This window comes from Pongo abelii, chromosome 1, assembly GCF_028885655.2.
Source record: "Pongo abelii isolate AG06213 chromosome 1, NHGRI_mPonAbe1-v2.0_pri, whole genome shotgun sequence".
In the NCBI taxonomy this organism is placed as follows: Eukaryota; Metazoa; Chordata; class Mammalia; order Primates; family Hominidae; genus Pongo; species Pongo abelii.
The window spans coordinates 18,776,332-18,800,846 of NC_071985.2; the positions used below are offsets into that span (position 1 = coordinate 18,776,332).

The 24,515-nt window shown below is 41.3% G+C and overlaps 1 long non-coding RNA gene across 1 annotated transcript in view; it reads right to left on the bottom strand.

Moving 5' to 3' along the window:
* Window positions 1-540: 540 nt before the first annotated feature.
* Window positions 541-24,515, bottom strand: part of LOC129061043 (uncharacterized) — a 40,382-nt gene continuing 16,407 nt past the window's right edge. The window contains exon 4 of the long non-coding RNA XR_008528009.1: window positions 541-1,968. This is a non-coding gene — a long non-coding RNA (uncharacterized LOC129061043). The remainder of the gene's footprint in view (window positions 1,969-24,515) is intronic.

Genomic DNA, 24,515 nt, shown 5'->3' on the forward strand with positions numbered 1-24,515 from the left:
TTCTATGTGCTTTAAAGTGTTTGTCTCCTGTTTTCAGAAGTTTGCGTTTGTTGTGCCTATGTGTGGCTTTCTTTGTATTTGTCCTGCTTAGAATAAATATAACTTCTTGACTCTGTGATTTGATGTTATTCATCAGTTTGAAAAATTTTTGGGGTGGGGCGCAGTGGCTCACACCTGTAATCCCAGCACTTTGGGAGGCCGAGGCAGGTTGATCATGAGGTCAGGAGATCGGACCATCCTGGCTAACATGGTGAAACCCTGTCTCTACTAAAAATACAAAAAATTAGCCAGGCATGGTGGCGGGCGACTGTAGTCTCAGCTACTCAGGAGGCTGAGACAGGAGAATGGCGTGAACCTGGGAGATGGAGCTTGCAGTGAGCCAAGATCACGCCACTGCACTCCAGCCTGGGTGACAGAGCAAGACTCCTTCTCAAAAAAAATAAAAAATAAAAATAAAAATTGGTCATTATTTACTAAGTATCTTTTACAGGTCCATTTCATCTTCTTTACTGACTAGATATGCCCATGATATGTACCATATGTCATATGACTTTTGTGTTCTTTTCTGCATTTTAAAAATCTACTTATACTTTTATCTGATTATTTCTTCTGGTTTGTATTCCGGTTCATTATTTCTCTCTTCTATTGTGTCTAATCTGCTGTTGAACCTATTCATTGATTGGGTTCACTGAGTCTTTAATTTTAATTATTATAACTTTTAGTTATAAAATTTCAATTTTATCCTTTGTAGTTTGCATTTCTCTGGCCTATTTTTCATCCTGTTTTTCAAGTTCTTGAATGCGCAAATCATAGTTTAAAATCCAATTCTGATCATTTCAGTATCTGGGTCTCCTTTGGGAATGTTTCTATTGTGTAATTTTTTTATCTTCTTGGTTTCTGGTCTATTCTTGTATTTTTGTATGCCAGATCATTTTTAATTGAATGTCCATATTTTGTATAAAACATGTTTTGGGATTCAATATGTTATCTTCAGTTTACTTATGCTTAAGGCAAGCAGTCAGGGTAGACATAGATTACTTTCAAACAATTTGAGACTGAGTTGATTTGAAATTGATCTTTAGCACTTGTGAGAGCTGGTCTATTTCTGATTCACTTGTATTCTAGGGTACAGTATTTGAGGATCTCACCTGAAAGTCTGGGGTGTTTTCTGGGGCCCTATTTCCTTGGTGATTACTGAATATCAATTTTTGCCCCTGCCTCATAGAGATGCCAAAAGTTCTGCTCAGCTTCTCAGGCTCTTAGTTGCTGTTTTCATTTTTAGAATAATTACAATATTGCCTCAAAGGGAGCAGCAAACATAGGGCTCATTTTTGGGGGTTCCCTTCTCTCTGGAATTTTGGCCACTAAGCTTTCACTGCTTTGGTATCTCTAATGCTGGCAAATAAATTTCTTAAAAATATTTTTTCCATTTCTTTGTTCTTTCTCAGTGGGAGGTTGGTCAAAACAAGCTACTCTATCTTTGCCAGAAATAGATGTGCCCAGCATATTTTTAAACTAAACAGAATATAAAACAAATAAAAATATTAGAATGTGTCATGTGTACTAAGTATTGCTTCATAAAACTTTTGCTTTGGTTATATATTTATATATTTTTGTATTGTATATGGGTGCAGATGTAATATATGGTGATTAATATGGATCATGATCCAAAAAAAGTTTGAAATGCACTCCTTTAAACCATTCCCAAGTGTAGGCTCTGTGCTTTACATTCAGCATAATACACAAGAAAAGGCAATGGCCCCTCAACTCAAAAGACATGGATTTACACCCTCACAATGTCTTTACTGAGCTGTGTTAAAATAATCAAGACACTTATGCTCTTTGAACTCAGTTTATCTGAGAATTGAAGAATTTTGATAAAATACTTTATAATGTTCTTGCATCTTTTTTCTGTCAACTTCTCCAATTTAAAACTTGCTTAGGTTCTCCATTTCTCATTTTCCGTACCTGTAAATAGAAGCAGTGGAAATAATAAAAGTTCATAAGTATGTTAGCTATTTGCATTGCTATAAAGAAACACCTGAGGCTGGGTAATTTATAAAGGAAAGAAGTTTGATTGGCTCATGGTTCTGCAGGCTGTACAAGAAGTGTGGTGCTAGCATCACTTCTGGGGAGGACCTCAGAGGCATCTAATCGTGGTGGAAGGTGAAGAGGGAGCAGGCATCTCACATGGTGAGAGCAGGAGCATGACAACAAAGGCAGAGGTGCCACACACTTTTAAACAACCAGATAGCACATGAACTCACTGAGTGAGAACTCACTCATCACCAAAAGGATGGTGCTAAACCATTCATGAAGATCTGCTCCCATGATCCAGTCACCTCCCACCAGGCCCCACCTCCAACACTGGGGTTTATATTTTAACATGAGATTTGGAGGGGACACATATGCAAACCATATCAATAAGGAAGTACATTTCCCACATGTTGATGTCTTTGTAGTTGGGATGTATCTTACAGGGGATGGCATCTTATAAACACTGCCAGCCAGTTGTGACACAGTGGTCATGGCCTGTGCACATGCAACCTTGGTCAGAGCTGTTTATATTGTCATCACTTCAGTTGAGTTACATACATTGTTGGTACTACCCATATTAAAATTAGTTGCCACTTAAAATATCTTCAAAAAGATTACACTATGCTTTAGCATTAAACTAAAAGTTTAAGGCTCAGAAAATGGCAGTAGAATGTAAATTTGATATCAGTGTTTGCCACAAATTGGCTGTATTAACGTAAGATGAAATAATTTTTCTCAGAATCTCGAACCCTATGAGGTTTCAGGTTAGAACTGACCAAACAAGGTACCTCTACGACATTTAAAAGGTGGAAATGGGGCTGGACGCGGTGGCTCACGCCTGTAATCCCAGCACTTTTGGAGGCCAAGCGGGCGGATCATGAGGTCAGGAGATCGAGATCATCCTGGTCAACATGGTGAAACCCCGTCTCTACTAAAAATACAAAAAATTAGCTGGACATGGTGGTGGGCGCCTGTAGTCCCAGCTACTCAGGAGGCTGAGGCAGGAGAATGACGTGAACCTGGGAGACGGAGCTTGCAGTGAGCCAAGATTTCACCACTGCACTCCAGCCTGGGCAACAGAGCGAGACTCCATCTCAAAAAAAAAAAAAAAAAAAAGAAAAAGAAAAAGAAAAAGGTGGAAATGAAATGCACTCAGTACTCTCAGGTGGCCCTTGTGGTCAGATGCAGTGAAAGGCAGATGCAGAGGGGCCAGCAGATTCCAGCTCCTTCTTTGTTTTCATGGCTTAATCCCCATCTTTATTTCCCTTTTCTTTTTTTTAATTCAAGGATCAGTGTCCCTTCTTTCTTTATTTTTCCTATTTCAATAGCTTTGGGGGAATAGGTGGTGTCTGGTTGCTTGGAAAATTTCTTTAATGGTGATTTCTGAGATTTGGTGCACCCATCACCCAAGCAGTGTACACTGTACCCGATGTGTATTGTTTTATCTCTCACTGCCGTTCCACACTTCCTCTGAGTCTCCAAAGTCCATTATATCATTCTTATGCCTTTATGTCATTATAGTTTAGCTTGCACTTATAAGTGAGAACATAATGATGTTTGTTTGTTCATTCCTGAGTTACTTCTCTTAGAATAATGGTCTCCAACTCCATCCAGGTTGCTGTGAATGCCACTATTTCATTCCTTTTTATGGCTGAGTGGCCCATGGTCTATATATACCACATTTTTCTTATCCACTCATTGATTGATGGGCATTTAGACTGGTTCTATATTTGTGCAGTTGCTGATTGTGCTGCTATAAACATGTGTGTGCAAGTGTCTTTCATGTGATGACTTATTTTTCTCTGGGAAGATACCCAGTAGTGGGATTGCTGGATCAAATAGAGGTTCTACTTTTAGTTCTTTAAGGAATCTCCATATCATTTTCCACAGTGGTTGTACAAGTTTACACTTCCACAGCAGTGTAGAGGCGTTCCCTTTTCCTCACATTCATACCAACATCTGTTATTTTCGATTTTTTAATTATGGCCATTCTTGCAGGAGTAAGGTGGTATCTCATTGTGGTTTTAATTTGCATTTCCCTGATCATTAGTGATGTTGAGCACTTTTTCATATGTTTCTTGGCCATTTGTATATCTTCTTTTGAGAATTGTCCATTCTTGTGCTTTGCCTACTTTTTGGATGGGATTGTTTGTTTCTTTATTGCTGATTTATTTGAGTTCCTTGTAGATTCTGGATATTAGTCCTTTGTGAGATGCATAGTTTGGAAATATTTTCTCCCAATCTATGGGTTGTCTGTTTACTCTGTTGATCATTTCTTTTGCTGTGCAGAGGCTTTTTAGTTTAGTTAAGTCCCATCTATTTATCTTTGTTTTTGTTGCATTTGCTTTTGAGTTATTGGTCATGAACTCTTTGTCTAAGTCAATGTCTATAAGAGTTTTTCCAATGTTATCTTCTAGAATTTTTATGGTCTTGGGTCTTAGATTTAAGTCTTTGATCCATCTTGAATTGATTTTTGTATAAGGTGAGAGATGAGGATCCATCTTCATTCTTCTACATTTGGCTTGCCAATTATCCCCACACCATTTGTTGACTAGGGTGTCCTTTCCCCACTTTATGTTTTTATTTGCTTTGTTGAAGATCAGTTGGCTGTGTTTGGCTTTATTCTGGGTTCTCTATTCTGTTCCATTGGTCTACATGCCTATTTTTATACTAGTGTCATGCTGTTTTGGTAATTATAGCATTGTAGTATAGTTTGAAGTCATGTAATGTGATGCCTCTGGATTTTTTTCTTTTTGCTTAGTATTGCTTTGGCTATGTGAGCTCTTTTTTGTTCCATATTAATTATAGGATTGTTTTTTCCACTTCTGTGACAAATGGTGATGGTAATTTGTTGGGAATTGCATTGCATTTATAGATTGCTTTTGGCAGTATGGTCATTTTCACAATATTGATTCTACTCATCCATGAGCATGGGATGTGTTTCCATTTGTTTGTGTTGTCGGTGATTTATTTCAACAGTGTTTTGTAGTTTTCCTTGTAGAGATCTTTCACCTCCTTGGTTAGGTATATTACTAAGTTTTTTTTGTTGTTGTTTTTGTTTTTTTTTTTTTTTGCAGCTATTGTGAATGAGGTTGAGTGTTTTAGTTGGTTCTCAGCTTGGTCATTGTTGGTGTAATGCAATGCTACTGACTTATGTACACTGATTTTGTATCCTGAAATTTCACCAAATTCATTTATCAAATCTAGGAGCTTTTTGGATGAGTCTTTAGGGTTTTCTAGGTATATAATCATTTCAGTGGCAAACAGCGACAGTCTGGCTTCCTCTTTACCAATTTAGATGCCTTTTATTTTTTTCTCTTGTCTGATTGCTCTGGCTAGGACTTCCAGTACTATGTTGAATAGAAGTGGTGAAAGTGTCTTGTTCCAGTTGTCAGGGAGAATGCTTTCAACTTTTCCCCATTCAGTGTAATGTTGGCTGTGGGTTCATCATTTATTGCCATTTATCTTGTATTACCTTGAGGTATGTCCCTTCCAACTATGTGGTCAATTTTGGAATAAGTGCAATGTGGTGCTGAGAAGAATGTATATTCTGTTGATTTGGGGTGGAGAATTCTGTAGATGTCTATTAGGTCCACTTGGTCCAGAGCTGAGTTCAAGTCCTGAATATCCTTGTTAACTTTCTGTCTCTTTGATCTGTCTAATGCTGACAGTGGGGTGTTAAAGTCTCCCATTACTATTGTGTGGGAGTCCAAGTCTCTTTGTAGGTCTCTAAGGGCTTGCTTTATGAATCTGGGTGCTCCTGTATTGGGTGCATATATATTTAGGATAGTTAACTCTTCTTGTTGAATTGATCCCTTTACCATTATGTAATGGCCTTCTTTGTCTGTTTTTGATCTTTGTTGGTTTAAAGTCTGTTTTATCAGAGACTAGGATTGCAACTCCTGCTTTTTTTTGTTTTCCATTTGCTTGGTAGATCTTCCTCCATCCCTTTATTTTGAGCCTATGTGTGTCTCTGCACATGAGAGGGGTCTCCTGAATACAGTACCTTGATGGGTCTTGACTCTTTATCCAACTTGCCAGTCTGTGTCTTTTAATTGGAGCATTTAGCTCATTTACGTTTAAGATGAATATTGTTATGTGTGAATTTGATCCTGTCATTATGATGTTAGCTGGTTATTTTGCTTATTACTTGATGCAGTTTCTTCCTAGCATTGATGGTCTTTACAATTTGGCATGTTTTTGCAGTGGCTGGTACCAGTTGTTCCTTTCCATGTTTAGTGCTTCCTTCAGGAGCTCTTGTAAGGCAGGTCTGGTGGTGACAAAATCTCTCCACATTTGCTTGTCTGTAAAGGATTTTATTTCTCCTTCACTTATGAAGCTTAGTTTGGCTGGATATGAAATTCTGGGTTGAAAATTCTTTTCTTTAAGAATGTTGAATATTGGCCCCCATTGGGCAGGGGCACCTGCTATCTCTCTGTTGCTCCAGCTCATGAATGCTTGGCTTATCGCCCAGCCCCACTATAACTAGGCTATAATTTTTTCTGTACTCATGGTTTCTCCTGCCACCTTCCCTCACTTTATTTTTAATTTTTAAAATATACTTTATTTTATAGAGCAGTTTTAGTTTCACAGCAAAATTGAGCAGAAATGACAGAGATTTCTCATACAATCCCTTCCCCTCTCCCAAAACCTGTGTGCAGGTTTTGTGTGAAGTCTTTTTGCATCTTGGTAGCTTATTTCCTTTTAGCACTGAATAATATTTCACTGTATGGATGGGCCACAGTTTATCAATTTACCTATTGAAGGATTTCTTGGTTGCTTCCAAATTTGGGCAATTATGAAAAAAGCTGCCGTAAAAATCTGTAAACCAAAAATAAAATTCTAAGCTCCCCAATCAACTGGATGGACTCCCTCATGGCCAAGGGATCCCAAAGAAACCTGAAAAACTCGTTGAAATAATGACCAAAAGTGGAAAGTCAGACATAGCTCATTATACCCTCTTCCCTTTGGAGTTTTACACAAAACTTACCAGCATTAACATTAAGATAGGAATAAGACTGACAAAACAGACTCTTTGTAGCAATGAGATACCTAGTTCCAACCTGACTCTGGTATAGCATCACATGGCAGATAGTAGGCTCTGAAGAAAATCAAAGTATTTTATCCCAAAAATGTATTTTCTTTGACATATTTTGTGCTGGACCTGCAAAACCATCTCTTGTGTGGGAATTTGCATTCTGTAGAGAATCTCCTTCCCTTACTAGGTCTTTTCTGAAGAGTCTGACACCTTTTAAGATCCAGTGAGGAGGCTGGCAAGATGGCTGAATAGGAACAGCTCTGGTTGCAGCTCCCAGCGAGATCAACATAGATGGCAGGTGATTTCTGCATTTCCAACTGAGGAACCTAGTTCATCTCATTGGGACTGGTTGGACAGTGGGTGCAGCCCACGGAGGGTGAGCCGAAGTAGGGTGGGGCGTCGCCTCACCCAGGAAGTGCAAGGGGTCAGGGGATCTCCCACCCCCAGCCAAGGGAAGCCATGAGATCCTCTACCGGGAGGAATGGTGCACTCTGGCCCAGATACTGCACTTTTCCCACGGTCTTCACAACCTGCAGACCAGGAGATTCCCTCTGGTGCTTACGCCACCAGGGCCCTGGGTTTCAAGCACAAAACTGAGGGCCGTTGGGCAGACACCGAGGTAGCTGCAGGAGTTTATTTTTTCATACCCCTGTGGCACCTGGAACACCAGTGAGACAGAACCATTCACTCCCCTGGAAAGGGGGTTGAAGCCAGGGAGCCAAGTGATCTGGCTTGGTGGGTCCCCCCACATGGAGCCCAGCAAGCTAAATTCCACTGGCTTGAAATTCTCGCTGGTAGCGCAGCAGTCTGAGGTGGACCTGGGACGCTCAAGCTTGGCTGGGGGAGGGGGTCCACCATTGCTGAGTAGGCAATGATGTAGGCGGTTTTACACTCACAGTGTAAAGAAAGCGGCCAGGAAGTTCAAACTGGACAGAGCCCACCACAGCTCAGCAAGGCCGCTGTGGCCAGACTCCTTCTCTAGATTCCTCCTCTCTGGGAAGGGCATCTCTGAAAAAAAAGGCAGCAGCCCCAGTCAGGGACTTATAGAAAAAATCCCCATCTCCCTGGGACAGAGCACCTGGGGTAAAGGGTGGCTGTAGGTGCAGCTTCAGCAGACTTAAATGTCCCTGCCTGACAGCTCTGAAGAGAGCAGCAGATCTAGCAGCACAGCATTCAAACTCTGATAAGGGACAGACTGTCTCCTCAAGTGGGTCCCTGACCCCTGTGTATCCTGACTAGGAGACACCTCACAGTAGGGACTGACAGACACCCCATACAGGAGAGCTCTGGCTGGCATCTGGTGGGTGCCCCTCTGGGATGAAGCTTCCAGAGGAAGGAACAGGCAGCAATCTTTGCTGTACTGCAGCCTCTGCTGGTGATACCCAGGCAAACAGGGTCTGGAGTGGACCTCCAGCAAACTCCAGCAGACCTGCAGCAGAGCGGTCTGACTGTTAGAAGGAAAACTAACAAACAGAAAGGAATAGTAACAGTATCAACGAGAAGGATGTCCATACCAAACCCCATCTAAAGGTGACCAACATCAAAGACCAAAGGTAGATAAATCCATGAAGATGGGGAGAAACCAGCAGAAAAAGATTGAAAAATCCAAAAACCAGAATGCCTCTTCTCCAAAAGATCAAAACTACTTGTCAGCAAGGGAACAAAACTGAACAAACAACTGGTTTGATGAATTGACACAAATAGTCTTTAGAAGGTGGGTAAAACCAAACTCTTCTGAGCTAAAGGAGCATGTTCTAACCCAATGCAAGGAAGCTAAGAACCTTGAAAAAAGGTTAGACAAATTCCTAACAATCACCAGTTTAGAGAAAAACATAAATGACCCAATGGAGCTGAAAAACACAGCATGAGAACTTCGTGAAGCATACACAAGTATCAATAGCCGAATCAATCAAGTGGAAGAAAGGATATCACAGATTGAAGATCAACTCAATGAAATAAAGCGAGAAGATAAGATTAGAGAAAAAGTGTGAAAAGAAACGAACAAAGCCTCCAAGAAATATGGGACTATGTGAAAAGAACAAACCTACGTTTGATTGGTGTAACTGAAAGTGATGGGGAGAATGGAACCAAGTTGGAAAACACTCTTCAGGATATTATCCAGGAGAACTTCCCCAGCCTAGTAAGGCAGGCCAACATTCAAATTCAGGAAATACAGAGAACATCACAAAGATACTCCTTGAGAAGAGCAACTCCAAGACACATAATTGTCAGATTCACCAAAGTTGAAATGAAGGAAAAAATCTTAAGGGCAGCCAGAGAGAAAAGTCAGGTTACCCACAAAGGGAAGCCCATCAGACTAACAGCGGATCTCTCAAGCAGAAACCCTGGAAGCCAGAAGAGAGTGGGGGCAAACATTCAACATTCTTAAAGAAAATAATTTTCAACCCAGAATTTCATATCCAGCCAAATGAAGCTTCATAAGCGAAGGAGAAATAAAATCCTTTACAGACAAGCAAATGCTGAGAGATTTTGTCAACACCAGGCCTGCCTTACAAGAGCTCCTGAAGGAAGCACTAAACATGGAAAGGAAAAACGGTACCAGCCACTGCAAAAACATATCAAACTGTAAAGACCATTGACAATAGGAAGAAACTGCATCTACTATCAGGCAAAATAACCAGCTAGCATCATAAAGACAAGATCAAATTCACACATAACAATGTTAACCTTAAATGTAAATAGGTTAAATGCCCCAATTAAAAGACACAGACTGGCAAATTGAAAAAAGAATCAAGACCCATTTGTGTGCTGTATTCAGGAGATCCATGTCATGTGCAAAGACACACATCAGCTCAAAATAAAGGGATAGAGGAATATTTACCAAGCAAATGGAAAGCAAAAAAAAGCAGGGATTGCAATCCAAGTGTCTGACAAAACAGACTTAAACAAGCAAAGATCAAAAGAGACAAAGAAGGCCATTACATAATGGTAAAGGGATCAATGCAACAAGAAGAGCTAACTATCCTAAATATATATGCACCCAATACAGGAGCACCCAGATTCATAAAGCAAGTTCTTAGAGATCTACAAAGAGACTTAGACTCCAACACAATAATTGTGGAAGACTTTAACACCCCGCTGTCAATATTAGACAGATCAACCAGACAGAAAATTAACAAGGATATTCAGGACTTGAACTCAGCTCTGGACCAAGCAGACCCAACAGACATCTACAGAACTCTCCACCCCAAATCAACAGAATATACATTCTTCTCAGCACCACATTGCACTTATTCTAAAATTGACCACATACTTGGAAGTAAAACACTTGTCAGGGAATCCAAAAGAATGGAAATCATAACAAACAGTCTCTCAGACCACACTGCAATCAAATTAGAACTCAGGATTAAGAATCTCACTCAAAACTGCACAACTGCATGGAAACTGAACAACCTGCTCCTGAATGACTATGGGGTAAATAACTAAATGAAGGCAGAATTAAAAGTGTTCTTTGAAACCAATGAGAAAAAAGACACAACATACCAGAATCTCTGGGACACATTTAAAGGAGTGTGTAGAGGGAAATTTGTAGCACTAAATGCCCACAAGAGAAAGCCGGAAAGATCTAAAATCAACACCCTAACATCACACTTAAAAAAACTAGAGAAGCAAGAGCAAACAAATTCAAAAGCCAACAGAAGACAAGAAATAACTAACATCAGAGCAAAACTGAAGGAGATAGAACCAGGAAACACCCTACAAAAAAATCAATGAATCTAGGAGCTGTTTTTTTGAAAAGATTAGCAAAATAGATAGACCACTAGCCAGACTAATAAAGAAGAAAATAGAGAAGAATCAAATAGACACAATAAAAAATGATAAAGAGGGTATCACCCCTGATCCCACAGAAATACAAACTACCATCAGCGAATACTATAAACACCTCTATGCAAATAAACTAGAAAATCTAGAAGAAATGGATAAATTCCTGGACACATACACCCTCCCAAGACTAAACCAGGAAGAAGTTGAATCCCTGAATAGACCAATAACAAGTTCTGAAATTGAGGCAGTAATTAATAGCCTACCAACCAAAAAAAAAAAAAAAAAATCCAAGATGAGATGGATTCACAGTTGAATTCTACCAGAGATACAAACAGGAGCTGGTACCATTCCTTCTGAAACGATTCCAAACAACAGAAAAAGAGGGAATCCTCCCTAGCTCATTTTATGAGGCCAGCATCATCCTGATACCAAAACCTGGCAGAGACAAAACAAAAAAAAAGAGGCCAATATCCCTGATGAACATCGATGCTAAAATCTTCAATAAAATACTGGCAAACTGAATCCAGCAGCACATCAAAAAGCTTATCCACCATGATCAAGTCAGCTTCATCCCTGGGATGCAAGACTAGTTCAACATACACAAATCAGTAAATGTAATCCATCACATAAAGGGAACCAATGACAAAAACCACATGATTATCTCAATAGATGCAGAAAAGGCCTTCATCAAAATTCAACAGCCCTTCGTACAAGAACTCTCAATAAACTAGGTACTGATGGAACGTATCTCAAAATAATAAGAACTATTTATGACAAACCCGCAGCCAATATCATACCGAATGGGCAAAAGCTGGAAGCATTCCCTTTGAAAACTGGCACAAGACAAGGATGCCCTCTCACACCACTGCTATTCAACATAGTATTGGAAGTTCTGGCCAGGGCCATCAGACAAGATAAAGAAATAAAGGGTATTCAATTAGGAAAAGATGAAGTCAAATTGTCTCTGTTTGCAGATGACATGATTGTATATTTAGAAAACCCCATGGTCTCAGCTCAAAATCTCCTTAAGCTGATAAGCAAATTCAGCAAAGTCTCAGGATATAAAATCAATATGCAAAACTCACAAGCATTCCTATACACCAATAACAGACAAACAGAGAGCCAAATCATGAGTGAACTCCCATTCACAATTGCTACAAAGACAATAAAATACCTAGGAATACAACTTACAAGGGATGTGAAGGACCTCTTCAAGGAGAACTACAAACCACTGCTCAATAAAATAAGAGAGGACACAAACAAATGGAAAAACATTCCATGTTCATGGATAGGAAGAATCAATATTGTGAAAATGGCCATATTGCCCAAAGTAATTTATAGAGTCAATGCTATCTCCATCAAGCTACCATTGATTTTCTTCACAGAATTGGAAAAAAAACTACTTTAAAGTTCATATGGAACTGAAAAAGAGCCCATATAGCCAAGACCATCCTAAGCAAAAAGAACAAAGCTGGAGGCATCATGCCACCTGACTTCAAACTATAGTATATAGTATAGACTTCAAACCAAAACAGCATGGTACTGGTACCAAAACAGATATATACCAAAACAGACCAATGGAAAAGAACAGAGGCTTCAGAAATAACACCACACATCTACAACCATCTGATCTTTGACAAACCTGACAAAAACAAGCAATCGGTAAATAATTCTTTATTTAATAAACCTGACAAAAACAAGCAATTGGTAAAGAATTCTTTATTTAATAAATGGTGTTGGGAAAACTAGCTAGCCATATGCAGAAAGCTGAAACTGGATCCCTTCCTTACACCTTATAAAAAAATTAACTCAAGATGAATTAAAGACTTAAATATAAGATCTAAAACCATGAAAACCCTAGAAGAAAACCTAGGCAATACCATTCAGGACATAGGCATGGGTAAAGACTTTATGACTAAAACACCAAAGCCTTCATGACTAAAAAAGCAATGGCAACAAAAGCCAAAATTGACAAGTGGGATCTAATTTAACTAAAGAGCTTCTGAACAGCAAAAGAAACTATCACCAGAGTGAACAGGCAACCTACAGAATGGGAGAAAATTTTTGCAATCTATCCACCTGACAAAGGGCTAATAACCAGAATCTACAAAGAACTTAAACAAATTTACGAGAAAGAAACAACCCCGTTAAAAAGTGGGTGAAGGATATGAACAGACACTTCTCAAAAGAAGACATTTATGCAGCCAAGAAACATATGAAAAACTCATCATCACTGGTCATTAGAGAAATGCAAATCAAAACCACAATGAGATACCATCTCATGCCAGTTAGAATGGCGATCATTAAAAAGTCAGGAAACAACAGATGCTGGAGAGGATTTGGAGAAATAGGAACACTTTTACACTGTTGGTGGGAGTGTATATTTATTCAACCATTGTAGAAGACAGTGTGGTGATTCCTCAAGAATCTGGAACTAGAAATACCATTTGACCCAGCAATCCCATTACTGGGTATATAGCCAAAGGATTATAAATTATTCTACTATAAAGACACATGCACACTTATGTTTATTGTGGCACTATTCACAATGGCAAAGACCTGGAACCAACCCAAATGCCCATCAGTGATAGACTGGATAAAGAAAATGTAGCACATATACACCAAGGAATTCTATGCAGCCATAAAAAAGGATGAGTTCATGTCCTTTGCAGGGACATGGATGAATCTGGAGACCATCATTCTCAGCAAACTAACACAGGAACAGAAAACCGAACACCGCCTGTTGTTCACTCATAAGTGGGAGTTGAACAATGAGAACATATGGAAAAGGGTAGGGGGGCATCACATACGGGGGCCTGTCGGGGGCTGGGGGGCTGGGGAGGGGTAGCATTGGGAGAAATACCTAATGTAGATTGACGGGTTGATGGGTGCAGCAAACCACCAAGGCATGTGTATACCTATGTAACAAACCCGCACACTCTGCACATGTACCCCAGAACTTAAAGTATAAGAAAAAAGATCCAATGAGACATTTTCCATCTATTCTATCTGAAGCCTGCTACCTGGAGGCTTCATCTACGTAACAAGAACCTTGGCTTCCACAACTTCCCTTAGTGTAACTTAAGCATTTCTTTATGCTAACTTCAACTCTTCAGACAAAGCTTAACTCTTTCAATTAGCAATCAGAAAATCTTTAAATCCCCCCTATGACCTGGAAGCCCCTGCTTTGAGATGTCCCACCTTTCTTGGCTGAACCAAAGTATACCTTACATGTACATAATATATTATGTATTTGCCTGTAACTTCTGTCTCTCTAAAATGTATAAAACCAAACTGTAACTCAGCCATCTTGGGCACATATTCTCAGGATCTCCTGAGGCTGTGTCATGGGCCATGGTCCTCATATTTGGCTCAGAATAAGCCTTTTCAAATATTTTACAAAGTTTGGCTTTTTTCATCAACGCATCTGTGTGCAGGTTTTTGTGGGACATAAGTTTTCCACTCATTTAGGTAAACACCAAGGAGCCAACTGCTGGATCCTATGGTAAGAACACACTGAATTTTGTGGAGTTCCCATTGCTCCACATCCTGTAATCACCCAACGAGTTCTTCCTGTCTTCTGCACAGACAAAATCAATTCACTGAGACCATGCTCTTGCAGTAAAGAGTTTAATTGACATGAGGCTGGCCACACAATGCGAGAGACGGAGTTATTGCTCAAATCAATCGCCTCAAATATTTGGAGCCTGAGGTTTTTCAAAGACAGTTTGATGGGCAGAGAAGTAGGGTATGGGTGCTGCTGAATGGTTGGGGATACAATCATAGGGTTGTGAAAAATGGTCCTCAAGTATTGAGTTCACTTTTGGGTGAGGCCCACAGAGGAGTCACTGGTCTCGGTGGGGCCAACCAGTCATCAGAAATGCAAATGTCTGCAAAGACATCTCAAAAGGCCAATCTTAGGCTCTACAATAGTGATGTTATGTACAGGAGTAATTGGGAAAGTGGCAAATCTTCTGACCTCTGGAATAATAGCTAGTAATTTTTAACCTATGCCTACATCTTAGTAGAATTCAGGCCCCTCTCATCCTCCTAACCTAGTGGTCTTTCATTAGTTTTACAAGGGCAGTTTAGTTTTGGGGAAGGGCTACTGTCATTTAAACTATAAACAAAATTTCTCCCAAGGTTAGTTTGGCCCACACTCAGGAATGAGCAAGGATAGCTTGAAGGTTAGAAGCAAGATGGAGTCAATTATGTTAGATTTCTCTCACTGTCATAATTTTGCAAGGGCAGTTTCAGTCCTCACCAGCATTTGGTATTGTCAGCGTTTTGGATTGGGCACCAATTCAAAACATGTAACTGCTTTTAGAAAGTCTTCCCATTTCTTGAAGTCTTACAGAAGAAACGCATAAAGACATGTCAAAAATTGTCTTGTGCATTCAATGTGGAGGTGTCATAGGGCAAACCCCAAAATTGGGGTTCAGCCTGAGAGACCATCTTGGTTCTTGGCTTCACGCAGGAATTCAAGAGTCAGCCAAGACAGTAAAGTAAAAAAAAGTTTATTAAGAAAGTGAAGGAGTAAAAGCGTGGTCACCCCATAGGCAGAGCAGCCTCGCAGGCCGCTGGTTGGCTATTTTTGTGGTTATTTCTTGATCATATGCTAAAGAAGAGGTACATTATTCATGAGTTTTCCAGGAAAAGGGTGGGAAATTCCTCAGAACTGAGGGGTCCTCCCATTTTCAGACCATATAGGGTAACTTCCTATGTTGCCATGCCATTTGTAAACTGTCAGGAGCTAAGCAGGTGGAACTTTTACTATGCTAATGTATTATAATTAGCATGTAATGAGCAGTGAGGATGACCAGAGGTTGCTTTCATTGCCATCTTGGATTTGGCAGTTTTGGCAGCTTTTTTTTTTTTTTTTTTTTTTGAGATGGAGTCTCACTCTTTTGCCAGGCTGGAGTGCAGTGGCGCAATCTCAGCTCCCTGCAACCTCTGCCTCCCGGGTTCAAGTGATTCTCCTGCCTCAGCCTCCCCAGTAGCTGGGACTACAGGCACCCGCCACCATGCCCGGCTAATTTTTGTATTTTTAGTAGAGACGGGGTTTCACCATTTTGGTCAGGATGGTCTCAATCTCTTGACCTCATGATCTGCCCACCTCAGTCTCCCAAAGTGCTGGGATTACAGGTGTGAGCCACTGTACTCGGCCTTGGCAGCTTCTTTACGGCATCCTGTTTTATCCGCGGGGTCTTTGTGACCTGTATCTTGTGAAACCAGATGCTGAACTCCTATCTCAGAGGTATAGGTTATCTTGAGGTTGTAGGAGTACAGAGGAGAGTAACACACTTTGTAAGGATTAACTTGGATGGAGAAATTCCTAACTTCACAGGAATTTTGACCTAACCTAAAGCCAGCCCTCTTGTAGAAAACAAACGCAGTGATTATGTGTTTTTAAAACTCAAGTGGCTGAGCCCGGGGTGGGGCTTTTCTTCACACAGAAGCCACTGCTACTTATTAAGACAACGTGCTGATAGAGGGACCTCAGGGGCACCTGTCAGCTGAGGGCCTGAACTCTTACACAAAACCTCCCACGGAGCCACAGATTCACTCAAATACCTGAGGTGGTTTGTCACAATACATGTTAGAACTAAGCCATCAAAAGGAGGAAGGATACGCCTTTCCCCTTGCTTCTGGCTGCTCTCTCCTTACTGATCCAAGATGTCAACCACATCTAGTGTGAGTCTCCTGCTTACCCTTCTCACTGGCTGTTCTTAAAGGGACCTGAAATTAGGATAAAGATTCTATTAGTTGAAGCCAGGTGCGGTGGCTTGTACCTACAGTCCCAGCTACATGGGAGGCTTCAGTAGGAGGATCTTTTGAGCCCAAATGTTTGAGGCCAGGATGGGCAAAAAAAAAAAAAAGAGAAAAGATTCTATTCATTGACTCTATTTGTCAAAAGAGTTCTGACGGTGAGGAAAATGAATCTGTTTTGTTTCCTTTTTTTGAATTGAGTCGTGTTGCATGAAGCATCTTTTGTTTCTCTCAAGCCTGTTTGGTAATTGCCCCACCCCCATCTGCTCTGCGCTGCCAGGGAGAAGTGTTTTTCCTGCCACTTCACAATGGTTCTCTTTCCCCTCTAGATGCCCCCAGGGAGCCTGCCAGGCCTGCATCTGTTCAGAGCTGCCACTCAATTTGGCACAGCTCAGCCAGCTTAGTCCAGGCAGCTGGCAGTCAGCTGAGAGAGGACGGGGTGAGGTGCAGGTGGGGGGAGGCCTCCAAACCAAGATGGGAGAGGAGGGCCTGGGAATGTCAGCTGTGAGCACCTGTTCCTGCCTGAGTCACCAATTACACACAGCACTTACATTCCGCAGGTGTGCCAAGCCCCTGCTCCCTGCAAAGCACATTTTAGGTCTGGTAAGAAAAGATGAAACACATGCACACACACCACTGTATTAATGTGCCAGGGCGACCATCACAAAGCCCGGCCTGCTGGGTGGCTTAAACCACAAGAATTGACTCTCACATTCTAGAGGCTGGAAGTCTGAGGTCCAGGTGTCGGCAGGATTGGCTTCCTGTGAGGCCTCTGTGCTTGTCTGGTAGATGGTCAGCTTCTCCCTGTGTCCTCACACCATCTTCTCTCTGTGTGTGTCTGTGTCCACAGTTCATCTTATAAGAATACCAGTCATATGGGATGAGCGCCTATCCTAATGACCTCATTTTAATTTAATTACCGCTTGAAGGACCTCATCTGTGAATACAGTCACATTCTGTGGTCCTAGGAGTTAGGACTCAACATATTAATTTTGTTCAGCCCATCACACACACACATACACTCACACACTCACACACATACACATTCTCACACACACACACACACACACACACACACACACACACACACACAACACACACACACCTTCTTTCCTCCAGGAGTTTGATATTGCTGACCCCATGGGAAAAAAGCAATTTCCACCCTCCAGCTTCTCCACAGCATTACTTTAGGTTATAGCCAGGGGGTTGCAAAATTGCTCCTGACCTCAGTTAAACTCAGGACCTGGCTCTGGTTCTTGAGGGGCTATTTTTATGTTTTCTGCCATTGTGATTCTAAGGTCCCGAAGAACAGGGCTGTGAGCTGTGCCGCCTGGGTCTGGTGCAGTATCTCTCACAGAGAGGCCTGGGTTGCCTGCCTCAGGATTGCCATGGATGCGTGTCAAAAATGCATTCTTGTGAATGTTCCCAATATAAAGAGAAGTGTTTGCGGGATTGAATATCCCAATTGCCCTGATTTGATCATTACACATTGTATGCAGGTATCCAAAAAGTCACATGTACCCCCAAAATATGTATAACTATTATGTATTGATAAAAGAAACTTCCATCACGTAGAGATAACAAGTATTAACACTTTGAAAGAAAAAAAATGCATTCTTTTGACAGCAGTAAAAGTGAGTGAAATGCTGCCATACTTAACAATGTGGTGAATCCATAACATTGAGCAAAAGAAGCCATCACACAATAATACGTTTGGTGTGATCCCACTTTTAGTTGATATTTCAAAACAAGGCACAATTAATCTGTAATGCTGGAAGGGTATGGACATGACTGGCAGGAGGGTAATTGCCTATTTGGATGGTGGTTACATGAACATTTCTCAAACCATATACTTTGACTTCTGCAATTTTCTGTGAGCATGTTATTCTCAACTTTAAAAGTGTATGCAGGAAAATGTCCCCAGCGTTTTCCCTTAGATTTTCCAAGCCACCGTTTCTCTTACTTTGAATTCTACTGTTATGAAGCCATGGGGTAATAGGTTCTGTTTCCCTTTAGTAAATTGAAATCTCCTGAAATTTTCTGAAAGAATTTTACCAAGGACTACGGCATGCCAAACAAATACCAAAAAAGAACATTTTAAAAGGAAAAAAAAAAAATGGCTTATTTAGAACACTGGCTTTTAACACAGTTTGAAAGTCTTCTGCCCCTTTCATTTAACCGGCTATGAGAGGGAAGGAAGGGGGAAGGGAGAAGGGAATTGTTCTGTAAAGGGGAAGATTCCTCTGTCCTCATACACATTTCTCGTCTTAAAGTAGGGCTCTTCAAACAAAGCACACTTGCATACATACCTCGTCGAATATGTGCTGGATTGCAGGGACTGATTCACTTCAGAGGAGCACTCCTCTTTCTTGTTCGTCTCTGAAATTCCTGGTTTTCTTTAAGCTTAGTGAAATCCTGCATTTTGCAGGCCCCTTGTGGAGCACAGGTCTAAGGGTGCGTTCAGTGGGAACAGCTCAGCCTGGTCTGCTGAAGGCAGCAGTTGCTGCGGCAGGACAGAGTCCAGGGAGGAGGTGTCGCCTGAGCACACAGCTCCTTCCTTTCCGAGTTCTGCCCCTAGAGAGTACAGCCTGGACCAAGCTGTGATTCCGGACTATTTTGGCCACAGGGGTGAGATGGTCAAATGTGACAGATTTCTGAGTCCCCCAAATAACCTGTATGCATCACCCAAAGCAGCTAGTCATCTTGAGAAAACGTCATAAGTTCTGTGTAACTGAGCAGATGAGAATTGCTTGAACCCAGGAGGTGGAGGTTGCAGTGAGCCGAGATCGCACCACTGCACTCCAGCCTGGGTGACAGAGTGAGACTGTCTCAAAAAAAAAAAAAGAAAAGAAAATAGGTTTAATTGACTCACAGTTTCACAGGGCTGTGAAGCCTCAGGAAACTCACAGTCATGGTGCAAGCTGAAGGGGAAGCAAGGCATGTCTTACATGGTGGCGGGAGACAGGGAGAAAGAGCAAGTGAAGGGGGAGGTACCACACATTTTTAAACAACCAGATCACGTGAGAACTCACTCACTATCACAAGAACAGCATGGGGGACATCTGCCCCCATGATCTAATCATCTCCCACCAGGTTCTTCCGCTGACATGTGGGGATTACAATTCACTATGAGATTTGGGTGGGGACACAGAGCCAAACCATATCATGCACCCAAGACGAAAGCAGTGTAGTAGAAGACAGCAACGGCTTGGAGACCGGCCAGTGTGGGTTCCAATGTAGGCCACGCAGTTTAGCGATTTGAGGAACCTTCTACCTCTGTGAAAATGAGTATGACTTCATAGGATTGCTGGAAAATTAAATGAGACAACACATGTGAATGCTTAGCTCCTAATATGCAGTAAGTGATCATTAAAAATGAGCTGTCTTTGGCTGAATTGAGAGAGACAGAAAACAGGAAGCATTGGCAAGGGTGTAGAACACCAGATGCTCATACACTGCTGGGTGGGGTGTCCCTTGGTACCACCACTTTGGCACACTGGTGCTATGGTTTGAATGTCCCCTCCAAAACTTAGGTTGAAACTTGATCCCCATTGTGGCAATGTTGGGAGGTGGGGTCTTTAAGAGATGATGGGATCATGAGGGCTTTCATGAGTTAATGGATTAGTGGATTCATGGGTTATCATGGGAGTGGGACTGGTGGCTTTATAAGAAGAGGAAAAGAAACCTGAGTTAGCATACTCAGCCCCCTTGCCATGTGATGCCATCTGCTACCTCAGGACTCTGCACAGTCTCCATCAGCAAGAAAGCCCTCACCAAATACACCCTATTGACCTTGACCTTCTTAGCCTCCACAACTGCCAGAAATAAATTCCTTTTCTTTGTACATTATCCAGTTTCATGTATTCTCATATAAGCAACAGAATATGGACTAATACAACAGGTTACTAAAGCTGAATTTATGCATCCCTCTGACCCAGAAGTTCCATTTATAAGTACAGACCCAACAGAAATGCATATAAATATGCACCAAAATGCATGTATAAGAATGTTCAAAGCAACATTGTTCATATGGGGCAGACCTGAAAACCACTTAAGTGGGCATCAACAATAGAATAGATAAGCCATCTGTGGGGCAGTCCCACAATGCACTACCCAGCATCAAGGACAACAAACTCCATCCACAGACAACAGGGTTGACCCTCACAAACATAATTTTGAGCCAAGAAATCACACACAAGAGTCATATAAAGAACAAAAGTGGGTGAGACGAACCCAGGAGGTTAGAAGGCAGGATCAAGAGAGGCCACCCTTGCTAGGAAAGGTGCTGGTGACTGTGGGCTGGGGGGCACCCATATGAACTTCTGCTTCTTGATGTAGGTACCAGTTACACAGGCAACTCTGTTGATAAAATGTGCCAGGCTATATACTTATGCTCTATGCAAATTTCTTTATGTGTATTATAATTCAATAAATGCTTTTTAAAAGAAGACATAGTTTAAAAAACTGGATATAGGATGTTCTGATGCTGCTGCTGAGGCATAAGGAGATTCTGATGCAGTTTAATAAGCAAAGAGTGAACTTTTGTGTTTTAGTTGGACGAAAGTTTACAAAAAATACTGGGGCGTGGTGGTGCACCTGTAGTCCCAGCTAGTTGGGAGGCTAAGGCAGGAGGACGGCTTGAGCCCTGGAGTTTGAAGCTGTAGTGTGCTATGATCACTCCAGACTGAGAAACACAGCGAGATCCTATTTCTAAAAAAAAAAACAATTCTTTAGCTATTTTTAGTATCCCTCAGTATCACCCTGCTCAGGGGAGGACAGCAGGTTTGCATGTGCGGATGCATTCTCTTTGCAAACTCATTCAGCTCAGCCTCCCGAGTAGCTGGGACTGCAGGTGTGCACCACCATGCCCAGCTAATTTTTGTGTTTTTAATAGAGCTGGGGTTTCACTATGTTGGCCAGGCTGGTCTCGAACTCTTGGCCTGAAGTGATCCACCTGCCTCGGCCTTCAAAAGTGTGGGGATTACAGGAGTGAACCACCGTGCCCAGCCTAAACCTCTTTTCTTTATAAATTACCCAGTCTTAGGTAGTTCTTTATAGCAATGTGAGAACGGACTAATACAATGCATGTAAGGCCAGTGCTAGTGCCTGTGGCTAGGAGCATTTTCTTCAGGAGCGTTGTTTCTAAATCCACACCGGCAGTCACTGTACTTGTGCCTGATTTTCTGTTCAAGGTTTTACTGCCTTTCATGTAACCTGTGTTCAAGCACCTTAACCCTGTAAGAAAATGGGCACAGAGAGGGTCAGCCAGATGCATAAATGGAGAGTGGTCCCCAGACTCCTTCCTGTGGCTCAGTGACACCTCCTCCTTCTGAGGACAGCAAAGAGCTGGGAATCTCACACTGGCAGGACTGGATGTGACATGCCCTGATGCTGCTATTGTAGCGTAAGGAAACTCAGATGCAGTTTAACAAGCAAAGAGTGAGCTTTGGTGTTTTACCCGGTTGAAAATAGATCTACATCAGCCATAAAAAAGAATGAAATCCTTTCCTTTGCAGCAACATAGATGGAGCTGGAGGTCATTATCCTTAGTGAATTAACTCAGACAGAAAATTAAATGCTGCATGTTCTCACTTATAAGTGGGAGCTAAACAATGGATACACATGGCATAAAGATGGGAACAATAGACACTGGGATCTCCAAAAGAGGGGAGGGTGGGGAGGGGATGAGGTTAAAAAATCATTTATCTGGTACTGCGTTCACTATTTGAGTAATGGGCACACTAGAAACCCACTCCCCATTGGTATATCTACATAACAAACATGCACATATACCCCCGAATCTAAAATAACATTTAAAAAACACAAAAGATAAGAAATGTTGGCAAGGATGTGGAGGAAAGGGAACCCTGTACACTGCTGGTGGAAATGTGAATTGGTGCAACTGCTATTGAAAACAATATGGAGGTTTTTTTAAAAAAAATCAAAACTAGAACTACAATACAATGCAGCAATCTCATATCTGGGTATATATCCAAAGGAACTGAAATTAGAATTTCATGGCCAGGCACAATGGCTCATGCCTCTAATCTCAGCACTTTGGGAGGCTGAAGCGGGCAGATCACCTGAGGTCGGGTGTTTAAGACCATCCTGGCCAGCATGGTGAAACCTCGCCTCTACTAAAAATACAAAAAATTAGCTGGGCGTGGTGGCAGGTGCCTGCAATCCCAGCTATCAGGAGGCTGAGGCAGGAGAATCACTTGAACCCAGGAGGTGGAGGTTGCAGTGAGCCGAGATCATGCCACTGCACTCCAGCTTGGACAATAAGAGCGAAACTCCATCTCAAAAAAAAAAAAATTAGTATTTCAAAGAGACAACTATATTTCCCTGTTCATTGCACGTCATTCACAATAGCCAGCCCACAGAAGCAACCTAAATGTCCACGCATGAGTGAACTGATACAGAAAATGTGGTACTATATATATAATATAGAATATTACTCAGTCAAAAAAATAAGAAAATCCTGCCATTGGTGACAATATAGATGAACTTGGCGGACATCATGCCAAGTAAAATAAACCAGTCACAGTGGGACAAACACTACCTGATCCCACCTTATGATGAATCTAAAATAGTCAAACTCATGGAAGGGAAGAGTGGAATGGTGGTTGCCAGGGGCTGGGGCAAGAAGAAACGCAGAGTATTAGCTAAAGGGCACAGAGTTTTGGTTATACAAGATGAATAAACCCCGGACATCTATTGTGCAGCACCATGCCTATGGTAAACAATACCGTATTTTATACTTAAAGAAAAATTGCGAAGAGAGTGTATCTTATGTGTTCTTATCACAAAATAGTAATAATGATAATAATAATTAGAGAGAATGGGAAGAAACTTTTGGAGTTGATGGATAGATTTATGGCATAAACTATGGTGACGTTTGCATGGGTTTATACTTGTCTCAAAACTCACTAAGTTGTATACATTAAATATATACAACTTTGTGGGTGAGTCATTCCTCAATAAAGTGGTTTTTTAAAAACTGAAGAAAATAGATTTACAGGGATTGGATTATAAAAGTGCTATCTATAAATTGTACATCTTGAGATAAATGAAAACAAAAAGGCACAAAGAAGGTGTAAGCCAACTACAATCCTGCTCCAAAGAGACAGCTTCTTTAAAAGATATAATTTGGTATATTCTTCCAGATATTTTTCTATTTTTCTAAATGTAAATACATGTGTATGTGTCTATGTATACTATTGAGAGACCAAAACAGACACTCCTTTATCAACTAAGGGGAACCCTAATGTTAAGGAAACAAAAGTTACCTATGGGACAAGGGTTCAGGGCCAGCTGGCACAGCAACTCCCTGAATCCCTATAGCTACCAGGAAAACCACACCTTTGCTAAACTCCCTAACAATAGGAGCTAGCAGGCAGATTGTCAGACCCTTTCTGACTCTGATTGACAACTCAGACCACTGCAACTCTGTTGGACAGAGGACCGGACTTACAAATGTTATTTTCTGATAAGCAACTGCAGATCTTAAGCCAGTTTCAGCAGCCTATAGAGGCTGTGCACAAATTGTCTTTGGGTCTTATAGTTCACCTTTTGATGTTAAGAGTCAAATTCCACCTCATTTTAATGCTAAAACCCTGCCCCAAAGTGAACATGGGATGTATGTTACATATATGTTCACTCATTGTGCATGTGCTCAGCTCCCTCATAAATATGCATAGCTATTCCTTCAAACCTGCTGAATATGTATGGCTCCATTGTGTAATACAGGCCCTGTGAGGCATAAGACCCATCCTGCCCTTTCCCTCTTGGAAGAGAGAGTAAATTTGGTCCATGCCAGAGACTATTTCTTGCTGATTTGCAAACTGAGATCGCCAGTAAAACTCTCCTTTCTACTGTTTAGCCA